Source organism: Lithobates pipiens, unplaced genomic scaffold (genome assembly GCF_037356315.1).
Source record: "Lithobates pipiens isolate NorthernLeopardFrog02 unplaced genomic scaffold, aLitPip1_a1.2 Scaffold_18, whole genome shotgun sequence".
NCBI classification, from domain to species: Eukaryota; Metazoa; Chordata; class Amphibia; order Anura; family Ranidae; genus Lithobates; species Lithobates pipiens.
Window position 1 is genome coordinate 550,205,028 of NW_027507758.1, and position 22,110 is coordinate 550,227,137.

At 41.5% G+C, this 22,110-nt stretch overlaps 1 protein-coding gene across 5 annotated transcripts in view; it reads right to left on the minus strand.

Moving 5' to 3' along the window:
• The window catches only part of ITSN2 (intersectin 2), a 250,355-nt gene that overhangs the window by 34,095 nt on the left and 194,150 nt on the right, over positions 1–22,110 (minus strand). The gene's annotated exons all lie outside the window — the stretch shown is intronic.

Sequence of the window (22,110 nt, forward strand, 5' to 3'; positions counted from 1 at the left end):
AATGGATTCAATTCATTATTTTCCTCAAAATTCTACAAACAATACCCCATAATGACAACATGAAAGATCTTTCTCAAATTTATATTTAAAAAAAACAAAACACATGTACATAAGTATTTATAACCTTTGCCATGATACTCAAAATTGAGCTCAGGTGCATCCTGTTACCACTGATCATCCTTAAGGTGTTAATAAAACTTGATTGGAGTCCACCTGTGGTAAATTCAGTTGATTGGATATGATTTGGAAAGGCACACACCTGTCTATAAAAGGTCCCACAGTTAACAGTGCATGTCAGAGCACAAACCAAGCCATGAAGTCCAAGGAATTGCAGCATTGAAGGTCTCAATGAACACAGTGGCCTCCATCTGTAAATGGAAGAAGTTTGGAACCACCAGGACTTTTCCTAGAGTAGGTCACCTGGCCAAACTAAGTGATCGGGGGCCTTAGCCAGGGAGGTGACCAAGAACTCAACTGTTACCCTGACAGAGCTCCAGCATTTCTCCGTGGAGAGGAGAACCTTCCAGAACAAAAATCTCTGCAGCACTCCACCAATTAGGCCTGTATGGTACAGTGACCTAACGTAAGCCACTCCTCAGTAAAATGCCCATAACAACCTGTCTTGAGTTCGCCAAAAATCACCTGAAGGACTCTCAGACCATGAGAAACAAAATTCTCTGGTCTGATGAAACAAAGATTGAGTTCTTTGGATTGAACTGCAAGCGCCATGGCTGGAGGAAACCCCACACCGCTCATCACCTGGCCAATACCATCCCTACATTGAAGCATGCAGTGTCAGAATCAAGCTTTGGGGATGTTTAGCAGCAAGAAATGGGAGATTAGTTGGGATCAAGGGAAAGAAGCATTCAGCAATGTACAGAGACATCCTTGATAAAAACCTGCTCCAGAGCGCTCTGGACCTCAGACTGGGGTGAAGGTTCACCTTCCAACAGGACAACGACCCTAAGCACACAGCCAAGATAACAAGGGAGTGGCTATGGGACAACTTTGTGAATGTCAAGTGGCCCAGACTTAAACCCAATTGAACATCTCTGGATGGAGCCTGAGAGGTCCGGCAAAGAAGAATGGGAGAAACTGCCCAAAAATAGGTGCGCCAAGCTTGTAGCATCATACTCAAGAATTGAGGCTGTAATTGGTGCCAAAGGTGCTTCAAAAAAGTATCGCACAAAGGCTGTGAATATTTATGTACGTGTAGGTGATTATTTCAGATTATCTTTAATAATTTAGCGAAGATTTCAAACAAATTTCTTTCAAGTTGTCATTATGGGGTATTGTGTGTAGAATTTTGAGGAAAATAATTAAAATAATCCATTTTGGAATAACGCTGTAACATAACAAAATACGGAAAAAGTGAAGCGCTGTGAATACTTTCCACAGGTGCTTTTGGCATTATTGTACATTTAATGATATACCTGCAAAAAAATAAAATATTAAACCAGGAACAATAGGTTAGACTTGCATGAGAAATTCTCAATGGTATTAGGTACCAATGAAGGAGGACCTTATCGTTCACCTCCACAGCCAACAGAACTTTTAGCCATATTGGTCCACATCCGAGTCCAGTAGTCAAGATAATGCCAAAAAGCTAAAATTTGGTCTCATCTGACCACAACACTTTTGCACAATCCTTCTCTGAATCATTTAGAAGTTCATTGGCATGTGACTTCTTGAGGAGGGGGACTTGCTGTGCTTGGAGGAAAAAAAAAATGCTCATGACACCAAGAACGCCATCCCTACAGTCAAGCATGGAGGTGGAGACATTATGCTTTGGGATTGTTTCTCTATTAAAGGTACAGGCCAACTTAGACACATTGAGGGGCCAATGGATGGGGCCATGTAAACCTTGGATGAGAACCTTCTTTCCTCAGCCAGAACACTAAAGATGGATTGTGGATGGGTCTTCCAGCATGACAATGACCCAAAACATACCACCAAGGCAACAAAGGAGTGGTTCAAGAAAAAGCACATTAAGGCCATGGAGTGGCCTAGCCAGTCTCCAGACCTTAATCCTACAGAAAATGTATAGAGGCAGTTGAAACTGAGTTGCCAAGTGACAGCCAAGAAACCTTAAGGATTTAGTGAAGATCTGTAAAGAAGAGTGGACCAAAATCCCTGCTGGGATGTGTGCAAACCTGGCCACTAACTACAAGAAATGTCTCATCTCTGTGCTCGCCAACAAGGGTTTCTCCACCAAGTATTAAGTCATGTTTATCTTGGGGATCAAATACTTGTTTTACTCACTTTAACTGCAATGTTTGATTCATACAAAATGCACTTGGTGATCTTGCCAAAAATCTTGTAAACGAATAATTTGCTGTGATCTCTGCCTGTACACAGGGGGGCCTTATGGAGAGGTGAGGAAGGAGATAAGCAGGGGTTGCGGAGAAGAAGTGGGGGAGGAGATATGGAGAGCGCTGTCTTTTTGTAACCCACCAGAAAGGAAGTAGGCAGGGCTGACACTACAAGATTAGGATTCATAGCTGTGTTGTTGTCATTTCAAAGAGGCATGTAGAAGCAAACGTAATTTCTGTTACATCAACAGTTATCTCTTTTATAATTGCAGCATCTTTAACTGCTTGCCAACCAGTGCGTGCCAACATACGTTGGCACAATGGCATGGCTGCGCAAACAGGCGTACCTGTACGACCCCCTTTAAGACGCTGCATTGTGGGCACGCGTGCGCCCGCCGCGTACTCCGTGTCCGCAGGTCCCGCGGACTCTATGTCCGCAACCATGTCACAGAGCAGAAGAACGGGGAGATGTAAAAAAGGCATTTCCTGTTCTGCCTAGTGACATGACAGGGATCTACTGCTCCATGTCATCAGGAGCAGTGACCGCTGTCATGTCAGTGGTAGCCCACCCCCCCTCCTCAGTTAGAATCACTCCCTAGGACACACTTAAACCCTTGATCGCCCCCTAGTGCTTAACCCCTTCCCTGCCAGTGTCATTTATACAGTAATCAATGCCTTTTTATAGCACTGATTGCTGTATAAATGACAATGGTCCCAAAATAGTGTCAAAAGTGTCTGATGTGTCGCAGTCATGATAAAAAAAATTTAAAAAAAAAAAACGCAGATCGCCACCATTACTAATAAAAAAAAAAAAAATGCCCTATTTTGTAGGCGATATAACTTTTGTGCAAACCAATTAATATACGTTTATTGCGTTTTTTTTTTTTAACAAAAATATGTAGAAGAATACATATCAGCCTAAACGGAGAAAGAAATTAGTTTTTTTTAAAATATATTTTTGGGGGATATTTATTATAGCAAAAAGTAAAAAAAAAATATTGCTTTTTTTTCAAAATTGTCACTCTTTTTTTGTTTATAGCGCAAAAAATAAACACCGCAGAGGTGATCAAATGGCACCAAAAGAAAGCTCTATTTGTGGGATAAAAAAGACGTCAATTTTGTTTGGGTACAACATCGCACGACCGTGCAATTGTCAGTTAAACCGACGCATGCTGCAATGTAAAAAGTGCTCTGGTCAGGAAGGGGGTAAATTCTTACGGGGCTTAAGTGGTTAAAGGGATAAAATGCAGGGAAATGTGTATTTATTCCACAGTTGCAATTGTATTTTGCCTTGAAATACACATTACTCAAGAAGGGTGCCAACTTCAAACAAATGCCCACCAGAGGAAGCACCTAGAACAGTATATGAAACATAACCACAGGAGGCCATTTGTACAGATCAATGATAGGTTGTACACATGTAACCGCACATCTGCGCATGTGTACTGACTGTAACTCCATCCAGTGGCGCACACCCATACCTGTACGAATATAACTTACATGCATAAAGCCATGGCATTGGTCAGCCTATCATTGATTTGTACAGGCTGCGTGTGTGACCCCTGGGTGCAGAGACACACTCCTTGGCATTGTACAGCCCTCTGCGGCAGTGTGAATGAGGCTTTAGGTTTCTATCATAGAAACATGCTAAATATAGTTGTGAAGAATTTACAATCAGGGTTGCTGAGAGATGTGTCTGTATTATCATTTCACATATAGTGCTTAGTAAATTATTCAGATTATCATCCAGACCAAGGCCATGCCTAGAATTCCTGATAGTATTTCCTGAATGACGACATCATGCCGCTGAGTACACGTGCCAAGATGTACTGTGCAGACTGGCAGACACATGGAGTGTGTTTACAGAATGAAAGGAGAAGTGCTGCTCCAATCTACTAGATTCTCTATGCCCTAGATTGCGACTGGCACGATCGTTTCACACTATACAACTTCAGGATCCTAATACTAAATAGTACATAGCATATGTAGCATCTGCCAGGCACAGATATGGTGCACACACACTGATGTGTACAGTTCTGCCTACTTGTACCTGCAGATTTTAAGACTAGTTGCTTTTTTTTTTTTTTTAACACTTGCTGTAATGAAGCTATATGATCAACTGCAATTTTGTAATGTCCCCTCCATTTTATAAGCTTGTTTTTAATGAACGTACATACCTTATCTTACACTTCTTTCTCGTTAGAGTTTTAGACTTTTTTGCTTGAGCCAACTTTTAAATTAACCAATTTACCCCCTTTCTGACCAGAGCACTTTTTGGGATTCGGCACTATGTCGGTTTAACTGACAATTTACGCGGTCGTGCGATGTTATACCCAAACAAAATTGACGTCCTTTTTTTCCCACAAATAGAACTCTCTTTTGGTGGTATTTGATCACCTCTGCAGTATTTATTTTTTGAGCTATAAACAAGAAAAGAGCGATAATTTTGAAAAAAAAAAACAAAAAAAAAAAAAAAACACAATTTTTTTCCTCAGTTTAAGCAGATATGTACTTTTCTACATATTTTTGGTAAAAAAAAAAAATCAAAAAAAAAAAATCACAATAAGCGTATATTGATTGGTTTGTGCAAAAGTTATAGCATCTACAACATAGGGGATAGATTTATGGCATTATTATTATTTTTTTTTCATCAGTAATATCTGCGATTTTTATCGTGACTGCGACATTATGGCGGACACATCGGACACTTTTGACACTATTTTGGGACCATTGTCATTTATACAGCGATCAGTGCTATAAAAATGCACCGATTACTGTATAAATGACACTGGCAGGGAAGGGGTTAAACACTACGGGATGATCAAGGGGTTAAGTTTGTCCTAGGGATCAATTCTAACTGGGGGGGCTGGGCTACCTAGGACATAACAGTGATCACTGCTCCCAATGACAGGGAGCAGTAGATCTCTGTCATGTCACTAGGCAGAACAGGAAAATGCCTTGTTTACATAGGCATCGCTCCGTTCTGCCTCTCCGTGACACGATCGCGGGACACTTGCGGACATCAAGTCTGCGGGTCCTGCGGGCACAGTCACGGAGCACGTAGAGGGCGCACGTGTGCCCACAATGCCGTGTCTTAAAGGGGACATGCCTGTACGCCCATTTGCACAGCCTTGTCATTGTGTCAACGTATATCGTCGTGCACTGGTCGCCAAGTGGTTAAAACCCCCTCTGTATGACCCAGTGTTTAGGACGATTCTCAGTAGTCTATGTCCTTGCAGATAAGCTACCTTTGTAAATTCCTTTCAGCTGCCTAAACTAATGATGAAAAAATCTCTCTGTAGAAGCCTGGTTAACCCTTAGAAACGTAGGAGCGAGTTTACCCCTCCCCTCTTGTGTTGTAACTCACATATAAAAAATATTCTCAAAAAAGAGATCAGACTTGCTTTGCCACTGCCTGCTGTGTGTGTGTGCCATTGGGGTCTCCAGAATTCTGACGGGGTCGCTGTGGATTGCCATGGAAAGGGTGGTTGGCAGTCCAGTATGCCATCCTTTCACTTGCATTGCCCTGTGAAGAGAAAACCATGGTGGATCTTTTCAGACCACATGTGCCAGGCGGCTGGGAGCTGAAGCCTGCTGTTGGCTGACGGCACCGAGCCAGTCCAGGCTCGGAAAAGATAGCGACTATATGGTCAAGGATCCACCCACACGTCTGAACTGGCACCCGGCAGTGTTTGATGGCTCAGTTCTCAGGGTTAGAGCTGGTGGGGGAGTGATGCTGCATCCATATAGGTGAGTATGATTTAAAAAAAAACATGAAATCCCCATACCTCTCTTTTAAATTTGAGCTATGGTCAAAAGAATCACGTTTGTGATGTAGGCTGCCCATACCAGTAAGTCTGACCCACGGTTCACACTGGGACGACTTGTCAGGCGACTTAGCCGCCTGACAAGTAGTGTCCTGTTCTGTACAATGGAACCGTTCTAACCGGAGCGACACAAGTCGCTCAGACTTAGAAAAAGGTTCCTGTACGACTCTGGGGGTGACTTGCATTGACTCCTATACGGAAGTCGTTTTGCAAGTCGCCACAGCGGTTGTGTCCAGGTCGCCTGAGGCAGTCCCGCTGCAAGTTGTGCTGCCTCAGTGTGAACCGGACCTTAAGGATCCTCAAAGTTATTTAACAATTTTTTCAGTAATGTGTTATGTCACTGACCAATGCTGAATGCTAACCTAAGGGGCTTCTGGCTCTTTCTCAGGTTTCAAAATCAGTTGGGAAAAAAAATGCCTTTAACGATAATAGGTAGAGCTAATCTGAGAAAGACGATATAGATGCCACAATTAATATATCTACTGCATGGTTGCCCTGTATGGCTTTCTTGGAAATGTTTTAAACAAATAGACACTTTTAGAGATAAACATTCTCGGATTAGACTGGAAATTTTGCAGTTCCCTAAAGATGAAGGAGGCTTGGCTGTTTCTAATGCCAGATTGTATTATCTGGCATCCCAACTTCAGCAATTATTTGGATGGAATTCTATAGATTGCGAGGATCCCATACAGAAAATTATATCCTCTAAACTGCCTACAGATCCACGGGTGCAGCTTATCATTTTCATAGTAAGTGTAGCTATCCTACATTTAATTTATTACATAAAATTTCGACAACTACTCAAAAAGACACTCGACATGAGGAATACACCCGATATATGCCTATACGGAACAATCTGCAATTACCTGAAGTGGCAAAGCTTGAAGATTTTGAATTATGGAAGAGGGCTGCCATTCAGATCATTTGTCAGTTTTTCAATTATGAGGTTTTGTATCCATTTGATAAGTTGGCAGAGAGTTATTTTCCTAATAAATGATTTTTTTCAACATTTACAGCTACGGCATGCTTTGCAGAGTCAAGCAAGGTTTTTCCTATTAAAATATAATCCTTCACCAATTTTAGCCTTGGTATTAACTGTAAAACACTCCAAACATGGATTTGTAGGGAGTATATACTCTTCTCTACAAACAGTTGGAATTAAGCCACAAGAGGGCAGTTTAGGGCGGTGGTGTCGAGATTTAGAGACATTTAGACCCCTTTCAAAATGGGGCATTTTTCCTAGAGGGCTAAAAATAGCGCCTGAAAAACTCAAGTGGGAGCAAATACAGGTATTTACTCCCACTTTCGGTGTAAGATCGCTGCAGAATCTGTGGGGATCTACACCATGTCTGCCCCCCCCCCCCGCTGTCTTCTGGGAGACACACGGGTCCCAGAAGACAGCAGGGACCACTCAGAACAACGCAGCGTGACTCGTGATATGTTGATCAGCTGGCATGATGTCAACACTGTGCATGCGCAGATCGCCGGAGGCATTATCTGACAAACTACAAAGGGAGAATGTAATCATGCAATAGACCTAAATCTGTCTCTGCCCACTTGTTTGGTCAAATCTCCTGCATGAGCAGAGAGCCAGGCAGAATCTTATGATTACATTGTCCCTTTACAGTTCTTCGGATAATGCGTCCGAAGATCTGTGCATGCGCGGTGTTGACATCATGCCACCTGATCAATATATCAGCTGGAGTGACGTTGCATCCTGCGCAGATCGTTGGAGGCATTATCTGAAGGAGATGCACTTTTCGATAGAACACCGGCGCTAAGAGGTTAATGTTCTCCTATAGTTAGTTTGGTCAGCTTGAGGAAATACAAGGTAATCTTTGGGTGACTTACTACTACAATTACAGGTACATTTTTTTGGTTTCCCTTCTCGTAGCAAGTATATGTAAATCCTCACTTTGTAAAACAACCCAATCTGTTTAACCGCTTAAGGACCGGAAGGATTTGCCCCCATTTTTTGCGATACGGCACTGCATGGTTTTAAATGACTTATGCACGCTCGTGCGACACTGTATCCAAACAAAATTGATGTCCTTTTTCCCCCACAAATAAAGCTTTATTTTGATGGATATTTTTACTTTTTGCTATAATATCCCAAAATTTGAAAAATAAAATAAAAATCACAATAAACGCATATTAAGTTATGGCGTCTACAAAATAGGGGATAGATTTATGGCATTTTTTACTAGTAATGGCGGTGAGCAGCGATTTTTAGCAGGACTGCAACATTGCAGCGGACGGATCGGACACTTTTTTGGGACCATTGACAGTTATACAGCGATCAGAGCTAAAAACAGCCACTGATTACAGTATAAATGTCATTGGCAGGGAAGGGGTTAACACTAGGGGCGATCAAGGGGTTAAATGTGTGTCCTAGGGAGTGTTTCTAACTGTGGGGGGATGGGACTGCCTGGAGGAGGAGACCAATCGCTGTTCATAAGCAGTATGAACAGCAGATTGGTCTCCTCTCTCCTGACAGAAGGGAGATCTGTCTGTTTACATTGACAGATCTCTGTTCTGTCTCTCTCAGGAGCATTCGTGGGCGCCCGGCGGACATCGTGGCCGCCAGGCACATGCATCGGCTCAGTCATCACAGCAGGAATGCCCCCCTAGAGTTCTTAAATCGGCCAACGTACAGCTACGGCAATCCGCCCAGGGGAGCCAACCTGCTGCAGTATCTGTGGTGGCTGGTCCTTAACTGGTTAAAATAGAAAACAAAAAGGTAAAACATTTGAGTATACATATAAAAAAAAAATATTATAAATACTAATTTTTCCCCATGCCCTCTGTTCTCAGCTGCATAAGAAGTTTAGATAGCTGGGGGAGGGGAAAAGTAGCAGCGCACTGATCTTCCCAGTGAATGGCTGTGGGGGAGAGGGGGCAGGTAAGCAGAAGTTTGACCATTGGAGAAGAGCAGGCTGAGATTACAGTATGGCTAGAGAAAGGACCATGCTGTGCTCTCCTGCTTAGTGTGGTCAGTTTTAATAGGAAAGCAGAGAGACTGGCAGGAACACCAGGGAGTTCACACAAAGGAAGCAATACAAAAGAGAATGGGATTTTTGCAGTCGTTTTTTTGCAGTAGTGTTTTTCAGCGTTTTTTTTAAAGCAAAAGCTTTATGGCTCAAAAATGCTCATAAACACTGAACAGCCGCGTTTTTCAGCATTAGTGTTTTTACAGTTGAAAAAAAACCCTCTTCAAACCCACTAGTTCTGGGGTCGTCTTCCAGCCCAAACATTCTGATAAAAGCCTGTGTGGGCATGGACACATAAGATAACATGCTGGGTAGTTTACTGGCTGCAATTAAAAAAAGAAAGAAAACGCCTAAAGCCAAAACCACAACTGAAAAAACGTCCAGTGTGCATGAGGCCTAAAGCAAAGAAAGTGTGAAAAGAGATATAGAATAGGTTACATTAAAAATATGTTTGTTAAAATGACTTTAATTGATTTGTTGCTACTCATGAGAAGAGATTATCTATACAGTAATTAGATCATAGTGATACTTCAGACTGTTTTCTGTAATTCGTTATCTTGTAATTTATAATACAGCCCAATTAAATAGAGAAAAGTAGTCACTCTTCAGTTTGGTATCTTCCTGTGCACCACACTCAACATGGACCAGAGAAAGAAAAGAAGAGAAATTTGTGATCAGAAAGAAAATTATAGACTAGCATGTAATATGTAAAGGACCATCTCCAAGCAGCGTAATGTTCCTGTGACTGCAGTTGCAAATATTAAGAAGTTTAACTCCTTCGTGTCCACGCTATAGTCGAATGATGGATACAGTGTGGACCTACTTTGCTGGGACGCCGTCATATGATGTGCGCCCCTTTACACACTCCCCGCAAGCCACCTGCGGGTTGCGCGTGGCACGCTCTGATCACTGAGTCAATGAGACTCTGCTGATCACAGATTGGCGCAAGGGATCGATCCTGGCCCCTTACCATGTGATCAGCTGTCAGTCAATGATGGCTGATCACGTGATGTAAACAAAAGATCGGTAATCGTTTTATTTTTTCCTCGCACTGACACTGTGAGGAGAAAACAAAAGCCAATCACCGGCTTCTGTGAAAGGGATATTGGTCCCGAAGAGGAAGAGGCACAGCCACATCATCTGTGCCCTTTAGTGTCGCCTGCCTGTGCCATCTGCCAGTGCCCACCAGTGCGTATCAGTGTCGCCTGCCAGTGCCCACCAGTGCATATCAGTGTCGCCTGCCAGTGCCCACCAGTGCATATCAGTGTCGCCTGCCAGTGCCCACCAGTGCATATCAGTGTCGGCTGCCAGTGCCCACCAGTGCATATCAGTGTCGCCTGCCAGTGCCCACCAGTGCATATCAGTGTCGCCTGACAGTGCACATCAGTGTTGCCTGGCAGTGCCATCTTCCACCGCCTCATCAGTGTCCACCACTGCCGCCTCATCAGTGTCCACAAGTGCCACCTCATCAGTGCAAAAAAAGGTTTTGTTTGTTTTCAAACTTTTCGGTCTTTTTTCATTTTTATTTTTTTACAAAAAATAAAACCCAGTGGTGATTAAATACCACCAAAAGAAAGCTCTATTTGTGGGGGAAAAAAATTATAAAAATCATTCATTTGAGTACAGTGTTGTATGACTGCACAATTGTCATTTAAAGTGTGACAGCGCTGAAAGCTGAAAATTGGTCTGGGCAGGAAGGAGGTTTAAGTGCCCGGTAAGCAAGAGGTTAGGGTCTACTTGAGTGTATCCAACCGCCTTGGCCATGGCTGCAAGAGAAAAATGGACCCCAGATTTAACAGGCGGGTAGTGCAAATTGTAGACAAAGAGCCAAGGAAAACATCTAAAGGAGACATAAAGGTGAACTCCAAGGTCAAGAACATCAATGTCCGATAGGAAAATCCCTCGCTTTTTGAGAAACAGTGGGCTCAAAGGAAAAAGCCCCAGGAGGACTCTACTGTTGAAGGAAAAATATAAAAAGCCAAACTGGAATTTACCAAAATGCAAATTGACAAAACACAATGGATCTGGGAGAATGTCCTTTGGACAGATGAGAAAAAAACTGAAACCTTTTTGCAAGTCACATCTGCTCTACATTCACAGATGAAAAATGAAGCTTGTGGGAAAAAAAAAAAAAATAAAGAATACTGTACCTACTTTGAAATATGGAGGAAGTTTGGTGATTTTTCGGGACTGCTATGCAGCATCTGGCATGGGTTCCCTTGAATCCATGAGAACAATGAAATATCAAGTGTATAAATTGTGAGACAAATGGTGCTGCGCTTCTGCTGTGAGAGTGAAAGCTCAGAGAAATCCAAAGATCATCTCTGGCATAGATACAATTAAATAAAGCATATACCTAGGTGTCAAAAAGAAATACACAGTATCTCTATTCAAACTCCAACACACACAGTAATAAATAAATAAATACAACTAAAAATAACAGGAATCAATATTAGAAAAAATTATATATATATAAAGTGCAATAGTGAATAAATAGACTAAAAGGAACTGTCACAGTTAATAAAATTGTGAATATATATTGTGATATATATCCCAAAAAAGTGCAAAAAACAGTGTCACATATAGTGCAAAGAAATTATTATTAATATATCAATGAAAAAAGTCCTCTAATTGCTAGAAATTATTCATCTGTGCCAAACCAGGTGACTAGTGCCAAACACATCCAAAGAGTTCACCAACTCGTGTGTGAATTCAACAATTACCTTACAGCTGTAAGGTTAAAACACCGTAACGGATAACTCCTTGAATGGATGAAGAGAGGGGAACACATAAACCAGCGTCTAGTTCCTCCAATCCTGGCACACAATATCCACGGTGGCTAAAACGGGGTACTCAGGAGACAGACAGGGAGACGGCCATGGTGTAGTATTTTAAAACCAAATAGTTTATTAAAACAAACACAGGCTACTCACAAGTTAAGCAGAGTAATTGCACATGTCAACAAACGCGGAGCGGTCCGCTCGTGCGTGCTACGTCCGGTGTCCGGTGTCCTACGCGTTACGCCACGTACCTCGTGACTTCAACTGAACCTCGTACCTCGTGACTTATGAACAAGCACTACGTGTTCAGAATGCATTGCATCAAACTGCATGGTTCGGAAGATGCGTTTGGGATGCCATTAATAACTTAAGGACCAGGCCTATTTTTTATACTTGGTGTTTACAAGTTAAAATAATTTTTTTTTTTGCTAGAAAATTACTCCCTAATAGTATGTATGTATATATATATATATATATATATATATATACATATATATATTATACACACATATATACAGACACCCTAGAGAATAAAATGGCGGTCGTTGCAATACTTTATGTCACAGGGTATTTGCGCAGCGGTCTTCCAAACGCAAATTCTTTTTGGGAAATACACTTTTTTGAATTAAAAAATAAGAAAATAGTAAAAGGTAGCCCAATTTTTTTTGTATTGTGAAAGATAATGTTACGCCAAGTAAAATTGATACCCAACATGTCATGCTTCAAAACTGCCCCAGCTCATGGAATGGCGACAAACTTTGACACTTAAAAATCTCCATAAGCAAAGTTTAAAAATTTCTACAGGTTACCAGTTTTGAGTTACAGAGGAAATCTAGTGCTAGAATTATTGCTCTCGCTCTAATGATGATGGCGATACCTCACATGTGTGGTTTGAACACCTTTTAGATATGCGGGCGCAACTTGTATGCGTGCTATCACGGCAGAACTTTTTATTTTTACACTGTCCTTTTAAAAAAAATAATTTGGATAACTTTTATTCCTATTACAAGGAATATAAGGAATGAATGGAAGAGATGACCGAAACGCAGCGGGAGGGGGAACACCTCTCCCGCAGTCGATAGAAGTGACCTTGCGGCAAATCCGCTGCAGAGACCACTTTTAGCTGAAAGCGGACCGCCTGCCATTTTTAAAAACACCGGGGTTATTTTCAGCTATCTGTAACAGTATTTAACGTCAAAGTACCGACATATAATGGCAAAGGGCGGTCCAGAAGTGGTTAAAGGTGGGTAGACACTATAAGAAAATCAGATGAACAACCGTAATTTTCCTCGATGTTTCACAACAAGTTGAAACGGAGGAAGGAAATAACGTATGAAAGTTCTCGTATGACAAATGCTTCTTCTTTTGTGATTTATTGTTTCTGATCATGCACAGTCTTTCGTATCTGAAAACCGTACAAAAACACTACACAATAAATTATAATCATTAGTTCTGTTAACAAACGTTGGGGTTTGTGCCAAATTTTCATTTGGAAAGCCTAAATTGGAGTTGAAAAGTTGGGTACACACTATACGGAAATTGACTGGTCATGCCTCGTGCGGAATTTTTCTTCCAATTTTCTTATAGCGTGTACCCTACTTTACTGTACCCTACTTTACACGCCGCACAAACTCCAACGTTGAAAGTGATGTTTGAGCATTGCTGATTATCTGTGTATTATAGCAGTGGTCATCAACCCTGTCCTCAGGGCCCACTAACAGACCAGGTTTTATGAATTACCTTGGGGAGATGCAGACTAGAATACTGCAATCACTGAGCAGAAAATGATATCGCCTGTGATGTATTTCAGTTATCTTGCAAACCTGGCCTGTTAGTGGGCCCTGAGGACAGGGTTGATGACCACTGTATTATAGGACATATGGAACAATTTGTCCTTTAAGGCATGCCCCCACTCTGCCTGATACTTACCCCTGCTCCAGTAATATCTACTGGGTGGCCCTGTTGCAGCCACAGAAACTCTTCCAAAAATGTCCCTATCATCTTGTGCATACATGCTGCTGCCCCATTCCATTTTAGGTGGAGCTTTACTCGTGGTGGTCTCAAACTATGCTGAAGAGAATGCCTCTCCCCATAGGAATATGTGGGGCCATGGTGAAGATGAACAAAATGAAGAGGACCAGGCAGGGCAGATATTTTGAGAACAGCTGTGTTGCTCTGGGCAGCACTGGAATAGGGGACAGAAATGAGTACTGGGCCAGGTGGGCTGCACCCGAGATGGGGGCATGTCTTACAGGACAACTCGTACCAATGGGAATTGATCTCTCTTAGACTTAAATCTAAATGCAAAACATTGATAAAGACTATACGTTCTTGTTATATTTAATGTATGGGGAGATAATGGTGGCTGCACAGAATAGTGTTTAATCGAAACATTTCTCACTGCACACAATAGATAGGTGCCAAAGAAAATACCACAGTTAAATTTAATTTTAAAGTATATCTTCCAGTGCCTTGCCGTATTGTTTGAATTTTTATATAATATTTGGAGACATAAATAGAGGAAACATAACCAGCATTCAAGTGTATGCTACACTCAGGAAAAAACGAATGAGCCTATTAATGAGAGCATGAAGCAGACAGGTACTCACAGCTGTTGAGACTTGTTTCCAAGCTGCTAACATTGCGGCCAGATCCCAGACACAACAAGCGCAGAGCCTCCCTCTCCTTCAGGACGAGGGGATTGGGAAAAGACCTCAGAGATCTACGATACATTTCATCACTGTCCTCTTCGACTATCATGCAGAACATCTGCTTCATGGCGTTGTCGGTCCTCCTCCTCTTCATGCTACATCATCAGCACATGGTAAATGTCCCCAGACTGAGCATTGCTCTTAGTGAGATTTTCTTGTTCTCTGTGCTATGAATCACATACACCTGTCTGGCGGGATGGGAGAAGGTAGTGTCCTCGTGCCATCTACAACGTGACGGCTCACTGTCATTCCTCAAACTCTTAAGTGCCTTTCTGCATTGATGTACAGTATGCCAGCTTACAAAGCTGTGACTCAACAATACCAACCATTCCAAATCTACAAGTGAAAGTAGAACTTAAAAATTCTATGAGAAGAAGTTAAAACACATTCCACTCGTGGGCGGAACTGTTAAACGATTTATATCCTTGTATGTAAAGCAAAAACTGTTTTATTTTTAATTTCAATTAGGAAAGGGTTAAACGTCATGTCGGGTAAATTTTTCCTCCTGTATCCGACTGGGAAAATTTTGTAATTTATTATTATTAAAAATGACCTGTCCATTTCAATTTTACAGCTGCTAAAATTTCCAAAAACTCAATGCAATAGGGCAACCTCGAGACATTCAAATACCCCAGAATTGTCATCACCTGCTTTTGTGATAGGATCAGTCTGCAAATACCATATTGGGGACAATTCACTAAGCTTTACCGCATGTGGTAAGGGTATCATCATGTTACTCATTGCATAAATTATCGCATGTGGTAAATAAAATCCAATCAATTAAAAAAAAAAAAAAAGATATCGCGATAAACAATGGAAAAATAAAATGTCTGTAAACATTGCAAAAAAATGTGTGGTAATCTATTAAATCCAATTCATAGACGAAACAGGAACTAAATAAGGGCGCGATATTTAACACCACTCTTTTGGCAGGGCGAACTAGTGGCGGTACCAGAAAGAGGGGCCTATTCAAACCCTCAAAAAGGGGAATTCCACCCACCGAGAGCCTACCCACAGAAAAAGCCCTAATTGCACCCACAGAAAGGGGTGCAATTAAACCCCCATAGAGGAATCCAATTTCACCCACAGAGGACCTACAGAAAGTTGACACTATTTCACCAGCAGTAGACACACAAGAATGTGGCATTATACATCGCAGCTGAAATTTAACATCAAGAAATTTAAAAGAGAAATATATATATAATTTTTTTTATTTTTTTTCCCCTGTCAACGTTTACAAAAGTGCAACAATGTAGTATGTCAACCATGACAATTACTGCAGCTAGAAGGGACCTATTGAAGTGGCCACTGTAATACTTTTTGTTATATACATCATTACAAGTTAAACTTTCATAGAAACACGAAAAATAAAAAATGTTTAAAAAAAGTTATGAAAAAATATAGTCAAGTTTTCTTTAGTTTCCACAACATAAAAATAGGCAGCAGCACAGAATTGGACCAAAAACAACAATCTAGTAAAGGGCAATTTCAACAGCTCTAGTAGCTCATACATTTACAAAAAAAACCCCACATTTTTATGAATGTATGACATGATGGATTTAGTAAAAGGAGCGCAACACAGGCAACAGTTCCACCTGGAAAAGACAGCAGCTTGGATTACCAAGCATTAGGAGACGTTTGAGGAGGTAGTTCAAATTTCAATGCCTTCAAATACATAAAAAAAATGTTAGATTAAAAAAATAAAAAATGTTAAAACGTAAAAATATTATAAAAGGATATTACCTTAAACAACCCTTAACCACCAACACGTGTGATAAATTACCGAACGAGAAAACTCGGTAGTTGCCAAACAATCAAAAAAAATGCTGCATTCGTTATTTAATGCAAAATTCTTAGTGAACTGAACTTTCACAACCGATTTACCGCATGCGTTATTTTACCGTATTTTAGTTTTACGTTATTTAGCTTTATTTCGTGAATTGACTCCACTGTAACCAACAGCTTTTTTTTCCCCACAACCTAAAAAGAATCTGCAGCAATTTTTGTGGAAATCCTTGTGATGTATATAGATCACCTAAAGGTAACTTCTTGTCCTCGAGACAAAACAGGAAATAGGAGAACTCTCACTACAGTAGAGCTGCACGATTCTGGATAAAATGAGGATCACAATTTCCTAATGATTCTCGTCGTAACATCATCTTTCACATTATACAAAAACAATTGGGCTAACTTTATTGTTTAGTTTAGTTTTAATTAATTGAAGTGTATTTTTTCCCAGAAAAATCCATTTGAAAGATCGCGGCGCAAATACAGTGTGCCATAAAATATTGCAATGACCACTATTTTATCCTCTAGGATCTCTGCTAAAAAAAATTGTGTAATATATATATATATATATATATATATATATAGTTTGGGGGGTTCTAAGTAATTTCATAGCAAAAAATACCGATTCTAACTTGTAAGCAACAAGTGTCAAAAAAGGCAGTTTCCTTTGATCTCTAAAAGAACCATATGATACAAAGTTTCTTTTCATCTCTCAGCATTGAGCAATGTTTTCATAAACTTTGCCGGTGTTCTATCGAATATTGCCCTCCGTCAATAAGCACCTGTGCATGCGCAAAATGGAAGGGCACTCCAGCCGATTTCCCGATCAACTGGCGTGACGTCACCATAGTGCATGCGCACATCGTAGGAGGCTTTTTTTCCCCACGGGAGATACCATTTCATGGGCACAACAGAAAGCAATGCAAATAGAGGAGGGACACTGTAGTTGTCAGATTGAGCCTCGCTGTTGCAAGGCGGGTTGTGGGTGTGTTGAAATGTGGGTTTTGTCTGTGTTTCAACCCACGCTTAGACACACACAAAACCCACCGTTCAACACACCAAACCCGCCCTGCCACTCAGACAAAACCAGACCTTGAGCACAATCTAAACCCATGCCGCAATAGCGAGGCACAATCTGACAAATACGGTGTTCCTCTGCATAGCATTCAAGTGTGGCCATCAAATATTTCCTGTCGAAAAAAGCCTCCTATGGTGTGCACATGCGCTATGAACAATGCGTCAGCTGATCAGGAAATCAGCTGCAGTGCCCTTCCATTCTGCACATGCGCGGGCACTTTTCGACAGAGGGTACAAATCAGCAACACCGGCTGCTCTTGTTTTTCATGACAGCTCTGAGCAGAGAACGGCTCTGCACTTGTTTCATGAATCGTGATAATGCTGGATTAAAAACGTGATGGGGGTTGAATCAAGATCGTGATTTTTTTTTTTAATGATTAATTGTGCAGCTCTACTCTACAGTGAAAGGGATTCCCATCTTGGGAGCTGGTGGCCCCATTGTAATATTTACTCTCACTTCTTGCACTGGTGACAGCTCAAAATTTTTGGATCGCTTGCATCAATGACAAAGGTCACCACAAAATCACTTTGCTAAGATGGATGGTTAAATAATTACAGTACAGAGATACCCACAGATGTTACCGGTAACATATATGGCAGCATCTGTCATAAAACAATTGGCACAACATTGGCCTAAGACAGGGCTCGACAAAACCCGGGCGCCAGGTCGCATTGGCGACTAGAAATAGCGACCTCGCGCCTGGGGCAGCACAGCTGGGGGTATCCTGTCTCTGTGGACCCCCCCAGCGTGATCGCGTCGGGCCGTTCCGCCGGCGGCCGAAAATTTAGGCCGCGGCTTTGAGGCCTTCTGCGGTCCTATGATTCCTTATGGAATCTGGCGCCCTCTTGTGGTCGCCGTTGGTATGACAAACCAGCAATGATAATGAAGCTTCCTCTGCCTGTTTTATATTACCTGCCTCTTCTTCCCTTTATTTAGAACCCCCTAAACATTATATATATTTTTTATTCTAACACCCTAGAGAATAAAATGGTGGTTGTTGCAATACTGTCTGTCACACCGTATTTGTGCAGCGGACTTACAAGCGCACTTTTGTTGGGAAAAATAATTTAGTTAATAAAAAACTAAGACAACAGTAAAGTTAGCCCAATTATTTTTTAAAAAGAAAGATAATGTTACGCCGAGTAAATTGATACCCAACATGTCACGCTTCAAAATTGCACCCGCTCATGGAATGGCGACAAACTTTTACCCTTTAAAATCTCCATAGGCGACGTTTAAAAAAATTCTACAGGTTGCACGTTTTGAGTTACAGAGGAGGTCTGGGGCTAGAATTATTGCTCTCGCTCTACCGATCACGGCGCTACCTCCTATGTGTGGTTCGAACACCGATTTTATATGCGGGCAGGACAGGGCGCGTTTAAAAATTATTATTTTTTCTTCTTATTTTAACTTTTTTTTTTTTTTTCCACTGTTCTTTTAAAAAAAATGTTGTGTCACTTTTATTCTTATTACAAGGAATGTAAAAATCCCTTGTAATAGAAAAAGCATGACAGGTCCTCTTAAATATGAGATCTGGGGTCAGAGAGACCTCGGATCTCATATTTACACTAAAATGCAATTGAAAAAAAAATTGTCATTTGAAAAAAATAAATAAAATGTCCCTCTAAGAGCTATGGGCAATGACTTGGAGACGGGGGGGGGGGGGGGGGGGGGGCGGCGACGGCGCTGCTATCTTCCCCTCACTCGTCTCCATGTCAGGCCAGGGACAGGTCCGGATCGCCGTCACGGACCTGGCTCCTAACTTTTTAAGCTGGCTCCTAGATTCCAAGCAAATTTGTCAACCCCTGGCCTAAGAGGTAAGTTAAGAGGTGGAGCCTTCATGGATCCGACTTGTTTTTACAGCACATCCCACAGATGCTTGATTGCATTGAAATCTTGGGACTTTAGAGGTCAGGTCAATACCTCAAACTTATTGTGCTCCTCAAACTATTCTTGAGTTCATCAGACCAGGCCACCTTCTTCCACTGTTCCGTGGTCCAATTAAAGATAAAAGCAATCCTGTTGCTCCAGGTGAACAGGCAATAGTGGTGTCTGAAATCATGCTTGTGCGTGGGGGGCACGCCATGTCACTGCTGCCAGTATATATGTGTAAAAGAAGATTTGGATGGCTGCAAACCCATACCATGTAAATCAAAGCTTATTTATTGAGAAAATCATCAATAAAAACAGGCACAATAAGCATATTGGCAGGGGAAAAAGTTAACGCGTTTCACACGTTAATACGTGCTTTGTGTCAAAACTGTCCAAAACTTCTTCCTTTACATGTTCTGCGGTCCAGTTCCGCTGCTCACGTGTCCATTATAGGCACTTTTTGCTGTGGACACGAGTGACCATGGGTACCCTGACCAGTCGGCGATTACACAACAAAATGTTCTGCACTGTGTGATACTCTAAAAGGAACTAGAAAACTAAGTGCAAATGCACTTATAATTAAATGCTAAGTTTTTGTTATGGGAGATCCTAATTCTAATAAAGTATTAATATAAATGTCACTTTGTTAGATCCGTCTGAGAGATTCAACATAAAAGGTAAACAATGCATGTCAAGCATACAACTGTCATACGCATGCCTATCATTCAAACAAGAAGATTAGGATAGCTTTTCTAATTCTTTAAAGTGGATGTAAACACACTCTCATCCTTTCTAAACTACTGCCATAGTGGTTATCTATAAGGATATACATGCCTATTGCACGTATCCTTACCTGTTAAATGTCTCCCCTCTGTTTGTTGCGAGACCCAAAAAACTGCAGATTCTGTGGGTGGGTCTGTTGTCTGGAGCTCAGTGGGTGGAGTTGTGATGTCAGTATACTCCCCTTGTCAACATGCATTTTCTCCTGTGTATGTCTTATACAGAACTTCTGCTATGATCACTAACATCCAGTCAAAACCCAGAAAAGTCACCACATGACTTCAGCATGTCCAATCATGCTGAGGTGTGGAGCAGCCAATCCTGGGAGAGCTGGAGAAGAAAGGAGGAGGGGATTTGAAATACACAGAATGCCTCTCTCAGGCTAGGTCAGTGATGGTGAACCTTGGCACCCCAGATGCTTTGAAGCTACATTTCCCATGATGCTCCACTACACTGCAGAGTGCATGAGCATCATGGGAAATGTAGTTCCAAAACATCTGGGATGCCAAGGTTCGCCATCACTGGGCTAGGGAATGCGATATGTAAATCACCTGTCACTCACAGCAAGGGGGAAGAACTTACTCATTTCTATGTGTGTCAATTTTTAATTTACTGAAAAAAAGATAAGAGGACTGCTCAGAGCTGGATTAACTCTTCATGGCAAGACTGGGCACAGATGACATGAAATCCTATACTGTACAAGGTGCAAGCCTTAATTAAAAAAATAATAATGGGGGTTTACATCCACTTTGTAAATGTCATTTTACTGTTTGCTCACAAAGTGAGTAGGTATAACAATTTTACAGCTCTAAAGGACAGATGGATGTAAAGATGTGATCTCTGTATTAGATGTATACTAAAAGATTTAAAGTCATAGTTCATCCAAAACAGCAATAAGTGCATCCACATTAAAAAAATAAAAATCATGTATTTATTGAATTTTTGCATTGAAGCCTGCAGAGTTTTGAAACCACTATCAATGTGTCGCGGCTGAAAGACACTTGCACCTGCGCCGTTTACATCTGGACTAGATGAACTAATGTATTTTTTCAGCCCATCTATGTAACTATGCATTGCAGTGCATTGTAGATGTGCACTGGAGTGCAATTAACTTTGAATGGCAATGCACATGAACAGTAGGTCACCCCGTGTTTCAATAACAAGCACTATAACCCATGCTATGGTGTAAGCTAGCTATTAGGGCTAGTTTACATTTTCTTCAAAACAAGGCTTTGGACACACATTGTTAAAGCTCTCTGAATGCCAGTCAAAGCTCCTGTGATTAAATAAAATGGTTAGCTTACAGTCCTGTTTAAACCTTGCTTTTGCTCGGTGCTTCGATGAGGCTTCAGTGGGGCTCCAATGAGGCTTTGGTGGAGCTCCGATGGGGCTTCGGTGGGTCTTCAGTGTGGTTACAGGTGGGGCTTCAAGCGAGCTTTGTCATAGACTTCTATGGAGGCTTCGAAGCACCACTAAAGCTACATGGGGTATCATTTTTGAAGCAAAGCTGAAGCAAAGCAAAAGCAAGGTGTAAACAGGACTGTAAGTTAACCATTTTATTTAGCGACAGGAGCTTTGACTAGAATTCAGAGAGCTTTAACAAAGCCTGTCCAAAGCCTTGTTTTGAAGTTTAATCTAGCCGTTAATGTGTGTTGAAGCCGAAGTGTAAATGAGCCCTAAGGGTTTTAAAAATCTTTTTTATTAGGCTACTTTCACACTGCGGCGCTTTACAGGCACTAGAACCCTAAAAATAGCACCTTGAAAGAGCCTCTCCTCTCACTCCATTGTGAAAGCCCGAGGACTGTCACACTGGAACGGTCCTGGAAGTCCTGCAAGCTGCATCTTTGCAGCGCTGTAGGAACGGTGTATACACAGCTCCTAAAGTACTCCTGCCCATTGAAATCAAAGGGCAGCGGCGCCGAACCGCCAGCAAAGCATCGCTGTAGCGGCATTTCGCTGGTGGTTTTAACAC